A 7203-nucleotide genomic window follows, 5' to 3' on the forward strand; every position below is an offset into this window, starting at 1 on the left:
TTTTATGCCCTTGGTAGTGTATAAACCAATCATGTAGATGTAGAACCAATCATGTAGATGGAGAACCCTAACGATTGCTCCTTTTTAGAGTGTCTATTTATTTTCTAGTATGTATTCCTCAATTACAAATGCAAGTATGCATTTGTTCTCCTACAAAGAAAATCCTTGGAAAGCCTTGTGTCATGCTTTGCATAGGTCCATCGTGACTATTCTATGAAGGGCGTACTTGTACAGTCATAGTCATGAAATTTGACAGTGTCATTCTTCTTATCTTCAAGCACATAATGCCTTTTTATGTTCCCTTACCGAGTAGAGTACTTTATGTTCTGTGTACTCTCAACCAATAAATATTGCCAAAAGGAAATGTATAGTGAAAAATGTAAACAAAATCCACCGCCACAAAAAGGGAATCATTTGAGATCACTATCACCTACCATTTAGAAAGTACTTAGGAAAGCGGACTTGCAAAATTTGACAAGTGTAAGAAGCACCAATACATAAACGAACAATGAATAGACGGCATCCCATGTCTAAATACTCATTTGAAATAAGGGAAAGTGAAATGTTTTAAAACCATATCCACCTCCATCTTTTTCTTGCATTATCGCCTTTTGACGTAGACAAGCATTAGTCCTCTTTTAGTCAAAGACTTTGGAGCCATATAAATGTGCCTTAAGAACCCCATGACATGCACTACATGACATATAGAAATGCAAATATGAAGGGGAAGGTGGAGTGTAGTATTGTCATATGCATGTAAAGAAATAATTAAATAATGAATGTCGTAGATTTCCAAATGCTTTGAGACCTTTGCAACATGACCTCGATTGTGAAACATCAAGCCTTTTTTTAATTGTTATGATAATTAATTGTTTAAAAGAAATGAGAAATGACTTCAATGCAACTTGAAGAGATCACACAATAGATGTCTCTATGATGAAATTTTAAAATCTTTAAAGCGATTAAAATAAAAGAATTGTAAAATAAGAAAGGTGTAAAACAAAAAAGAGAATCCATAGGTGACATATGGGGAGAGGTGGCATTCATAATATGAGAAAGCGTCTATCATAGCATGATGTTCAGCATGAGAAACAACTACACTACCTCCTCAAGAAATTACATAATTATAGATGTCTCTCTATCAATACAAGGTTTCAACATGGTAATAGCTTTAACCTAATTGGAATTTCAACTTCCATGGGAACTAAGAAAGGCCCTAGATGTCTCTCTATCAATACAAGGTTTCGACATGGTAATAGCTTTAACCTAATTGGAATTTCAACTTCCATGGGAACTAAGGAAGGCCCTAGATGTACATCCTCCCACTAGCATAAAAAACATATGAGTGCATGTCCTTCAACGCAAAAATGGATATATTGTGCAATATTGAATGCTTATACATGCCTAAACCAACCATAGTCAATGAGAGCATCATCTAAATTTGTTATGTACTTGAAACCTATTAGAACAGCTAGAAGACTTGCAATGAACTTGTTAGATGCCTTAAAGTTCGAGGGCATTGTTATCCCATGCAATCAATTTAACAAAAAATGATATATTGATGTGATTATTCCCTTTTTCTACCATGATTTTGTTGCTAGGTATCATTATGTGGAATAGCACCAATGCATCATTGTGGTGACCAGATCTACAATACTACATAGAGGATTTGGACATTCTGTGGAGAGAAATTTAACCATATTTTTAGCTCCAATTGCAAATAAGTGAATCTAGAGTTGTTAACTTATGTGCACCTCATGTATACAAACTACTCATTATCATCATTGAACCCTTTCTACCATAAGTAGTGACTAAGGCTTATGAAAGACGATGTAATCAATTTGCACCACATTGCCCCATACCTAAATACTACCCGATTTCCCAAGGTCTTATGTTCTCATCATTGAACCCTTTGTACCATAAGTAGTGACTAAGCCTTATGAAAGAAGATGTAATTGATTTGCACCACATTGCCCCATACCTGAATACTAACCGATTTCCCAAGGTCTTATGTTGTCAATGCATCAAGAAAAATGAGCTATTGGAAATATTTGCCCTTGGTATTGAGGCAAAGATGTTACAAGGTATTTATAGGATGAGATGCCAAATATGGATGATGGCATGTGGATTAACATCGTATTGCTAGCTAGGTAAAGTAGTTATGTTTTCTTGTGGGAATCCAATGATACGACTTCACGTGCATCTCACTCCTGGTGTTAGTATGGTAGTCAAAATCTGATACTCTCTTCACATGGCCATGTCTTCTTCTTCCTCAAGCTCCCCGATGCAAGTGACCCTCTACTACATCCTCTTGGTTCTCATGTGACTACCCATTCCTAGTTCAAAATTCATCGCACCATCTCTGTCTTGCTCCTACCAACCTTTCTATCCTCGACGTATGTGTTTCTCTCCTGGATGCATATCTTTGTCTTCTCTCTGAATATGTGTCAAACATCTTTTAGATCTTGAAATAATACGATGGGAAATCTAGTTACAGAACCCTAGTTGTTTGACATATAAGTTTGCAAGACTCTAAACTCAACAAACAAGACTTGGAGGAATCTTTTAAAATAATACGTGTGGCAAAGTAATTGACGTAACTTATCACTTATCAACAAGAATTTCTTTTTTGCTTGTTGCTAGTGGTATTTGTCATTTTAGTAGTGGTATGTAGCCAGTTTCTCATTTTTTTGGACCGACGAAGGTCTTGTCCTCATTAAGTGTGTAATTTTGTAAAAGCGTTATTTATGAATGTAAATCATGCAAAAAGTTGTGTGATCATGTAAACATGCATTCCCTACTTCTACATCAAGCAGTAGACTTTGAGGTGGTATGGGCTATCTTGAAGGAGGAGAAGATGTTGGCCATACATAAGGATTGTACAAAGTAGTAGTGTTACTCATGATTCAATTAAGGATGACAAGCTCATCTTCAAAGAAACTATTCCACCACATTCCAATGTCTCCACTTCTAGAGTATGTATTTACCTTCACAATCAAACTCTTTTTACACATGCACCTTTCATAGTCAGCATTCCTTCTTTGAGCTTATGCCTACTTCATCTCCCTATCAATCACTGGAGGTTCTTGCACTAAAGCCTGAATTATTGGAATGAAGGACAAAAATTGTAAGCCATCCATGTATTGAGGTATTGGACACTTGTCTTCAAAATCTGTGTTCAACCTGAGTCACTAACCCACTCTTAGGAGCTTCATCCCAAAATTGTATCTCAGATATCGATGTCTCCTATCCCCATCTGAGTTAAGTTCTAACTTGCTACTGACTTTGAACTCACGTTCTCCCTTTTTGAGATTCATGGGTTGGATCCAATTTGTCATCAGTTTTATGCTACCTAACTCATGCTTACACATGGTTCATTTTTTGAAGTGTGTGGCTTGTAGGTCTTTTCGTAGCTTCACTTTTGTGAATCATTTTTTTCTTGGTTGCATGTTGGCTTTGTAGGTGTATTAGTTCAGGCTTGCTCTCTGTTTTTTTCCTTGGACATTAGGCCTTTTTGCAAGACTTGGTGTCAAACTTGTGTGTGATTTTCAACTTAGGAAGAGAGGCCTATGAAATATCACGTAGTCTCCCTTTTTTATTTTTTGGTCCATCCTTTATAACTCAACACATGTCAATGTATCTGGGTGTCCATGTGTCTATCATAGATGTTAGTCATCTAGCAAACCTTTTGCTATAGCTTGCTAGCTATTACGTTAGTTATCTACATCAATGCTTGTGTCATTCTTGTGCATTTAGTTTGCATCATTCCAATTAACTTGTTACAGGCACATAATCAATGTCCAAATCAGTTCTATGTTGTATCTTGGTCACGTCAACCATCTCTATATGTCTGACCCCACTACTTGGTAGTTTTACTTATTGCCAGTCCACGTCTGACCCATCAATTTGTGAAACTTTCTATTGTGTCTACTTATGATAGTCTATGCTATGAGTTAATGCCGGTCTACCCATCTTAGCTTCCTTTGTTGGTTCCATGTCATGCACTATTTGTAGAGACAAATAGCCCCCGCCGCTACTATTAACAAATGTGGCAAGCCTTTATTGGCTACTATGTAGCTACTAGTTGTCACCTTGTGCGTAATTTTTAACATGCCACTTATACTTGCAAATTCTTTGTTAAAGACCCTGTATTTTAGAGTGTAACGTACTATTGCCTAGTCTTGACCATGCTACCATGTGGTAGTTGCTTCAACTTGCACCCGTACTCATGTATAATCAAAGTCATTGGCTCTAATACTAAGTGGAGATATCAGAGACATGTTGCTAAAAGCCATGTTGTAAGGGTGCCCCATCCCTCAGTCAATTAGCCACTCCTTTGAGATTCATTTCTAAAATCGGATCTCTGATATTGAGGTCTCCTATCACCTAGCCACTCCTAGGAGCCTCATCCCTAAAAGTGGATCCCACGTATTGAGATCTTCTATCACCATATCTATATATGCCTTAACATTGGGCTATCCACTTTGTACATGGGATTAAGAATTCTACATTTGACACATGTCATTCCCAAGTGAGTTCTAATATAGCCCTCTCTATTTAACACACCTTCACGTACTCTTGATTATGCACATCCAACACCATGGACACCCAATCTTGTGAAGAGTTATGCGTCTTACCATATAAATATGTTTTTTTATTTGCTTTTTCCTTTATGAGAGATTGATGTTGAAAACTCAAGTCATTCGATTTCTTGGTACAACATTACTCACCTTCTTCATCTTAAATGATACTCCTAAAATCATAGGTCTCATTCAAGTGATAAACCTAAGGTCATGGAGTATAAGCTTCTTTCATAAGAGCCATCATCACTACCAAATTGAATGCATCATTTCTTCCAAGCTTCTTAGAGAACATAGTCATGAATAAGACCAACCAGTAAGAATCCCACTTATCAAGAATTTTTTATCCCTACAAGAATACACATGTACGAGGAAAAGTCTAGTTTTTAGTTTCTCTTGTTGTACTGTCAAAATGGATATATATCGCTCTTAGAAGAGAACCTTCCCACTTCCCATGATGTGATGATGCAGAGTTGTGACTAATAGATTTGGATCATTGTGCAAATTTGGATAATTAAAAAATACATTAGCTTAGAGTTTTTTGGGATACAAAAGACATCCCACAAGATGCATTTGCACAAATGCTCTCTATGGAGCTTAGGATCACAATTATTTTGGGGTGCATGTTAAAACACACAAAAATTATTAAACATACTCAAACTCCTTGAAGGAATCAACCTATAGATGTAAAGAGTCATGGAGCAGCAATGAAAGCATGGAGAGTGTCAAAAATGGAGAAAAAGATGTGTTTCTTCATGAGTAGAAGTGACCTTATGTAGGCAACTAATACAATGCATGTGCCCAAGGGAGAGAATCTCCAGATCCACTAATTTCTCCAATGATCTCTCAATCAGGTCCATGAATCTCTTAATCACACCTAATAGAACCTTCTACCACCTAATTTGGTCACACTAACCATCGTGTGGTGACACATAAACTCACACTAACTTGGTACAACCCCATTACATCAATTTCTCCCAACATAACCCCCACAAATTGATGACCTTATCCCAGTAGTAGTACATGGGAAGCTTCATGGCTTGTTCACACCTAGTAACAACACTCATGACCCCAACTTGTGACTCACTCTGGTTATGGATCTTGGTTTATAGTTGGGAGAATGGATAATGACTATGCATGGGAAATTCCCATAGGTCTGACAAGTAAATAACTCACACATAAGACTAAAAATCATTTAAGGGGACATCCCAGGGCAGAGAACCCTTATTGACCACACACAAAACAAATTAGAAGATAAATGGGTCATCACCCTTATCAAGATTGATTGGGTGGTGAAAGTAGTGAGAGCCTTAACTCCTTTGGTTCTTCTTCTTCTTTCTTTGATTCTTCCACAAGATTTGCTGAAAGTCTCTTCTTTGCATAGCACTCCTTTTCAAAGTGACCAAGCTTTCCGGAGAAATTACACTTCATCTTGATCTTGCTTGTAGATCCTTTGAAGTTGCTTTTGACCAAATATGCCTCACTTTCTTTGTGGTCATTCCTTTGTTTAATCTTTCTTTCTTCTTCCAAGAGGGATGCCTCTATATCTACCAAACTAGACTCTAGTAGATTAGTGTAGTTACAATGGTGCCATACTCATCAACTAGACTCTTAAGCAAGATAGCAATCACAATGTCATCATCAAGATCAAACTTCATGCTAGCTAGTTCAGTCAATATACTTTTCATGGAGTTTAGATGTGAGGATATTGATTCTCCTTTATCCAGCTTTAGATCAAGGGATGCGTCAATTTTATGATAAAAAACCTATCAGCAGGTTTACCCGAGCGTGTTTTTCAAGAGATTTAAAAAATTGTATTTCTTTAGGAAACATGGTTAGATCCCTTTATCATAAAAATATACAGACGAGTCACTCATTCACTTTTACACGACTTAAATATTCTTATTCATAGACATCCCTTTGTACCCCTATTATTACCCAAAAAAAGTGTTGAAAATTAATTCCTTTAAGAAAAATCCCTCATAATTATTCTCAATGTTATAATATTATACATATATAATTACTTATTAAACACATTTATATCAATATGACAAGAGCTTTCTAGTGTTTTTATAGCATATTTATGGATATGTTTCTAAAGAAGTTTAAATTACTATAAATAAGTATTAACTTAGGCTTATATATCACTCTCATAAAATACATGTAATATATGCAATATTTTCCAAAATTTAACCCAATATATGTGCTCTAATGGGGTTTTCTGATCAATTTGACTGGTTGAATGACTATATTTGGACATTGGATGTGAAAGTTATGTAATTTTTACATAGTTGAAAGTTTTTTTTCCCCTTCGCTTGGATGCTCGAAAGATTTCACTCGAAAAATGGTCGTCCCCAGATCAAAGAACTTAATTAGCACGCTATACTTGGAACACTTCCCCTATGCTCCAAAGACAGTCTCAAGGTGCCTGCATGCAGCACGTGCAATTTCACAACCATCAATGTGATGAATAAAGGAATCACTCAACCCAAGCGCAATTATAGCTAATGCCTTTTCATCTCTAGGTAATAATAATGCTTCTCCTTCCCTAGTAGTAGGTTTCTTCTCTTTCCCATTAGCAATATTCCAAATCCCTTTTTTCATGAGAACAAACTTGAGTTTG

Source organism: Dipteris shenzhenensis, chromosome 17 (assembly GCF_047967505.1).
Source record: "Dipteris shenzhenensis isolate YYH24624 ecotype China chromosome 17, Dip_SZ_1.0, whole genome shotgun sequence".
Lineage (NCBI taxonomy): Eukaryota > Viridiplantae > Streptophyta > Polypodiopsida > Gleicheniales > Dipteridaceae > Dipteris > Dipteris shenzhenensis.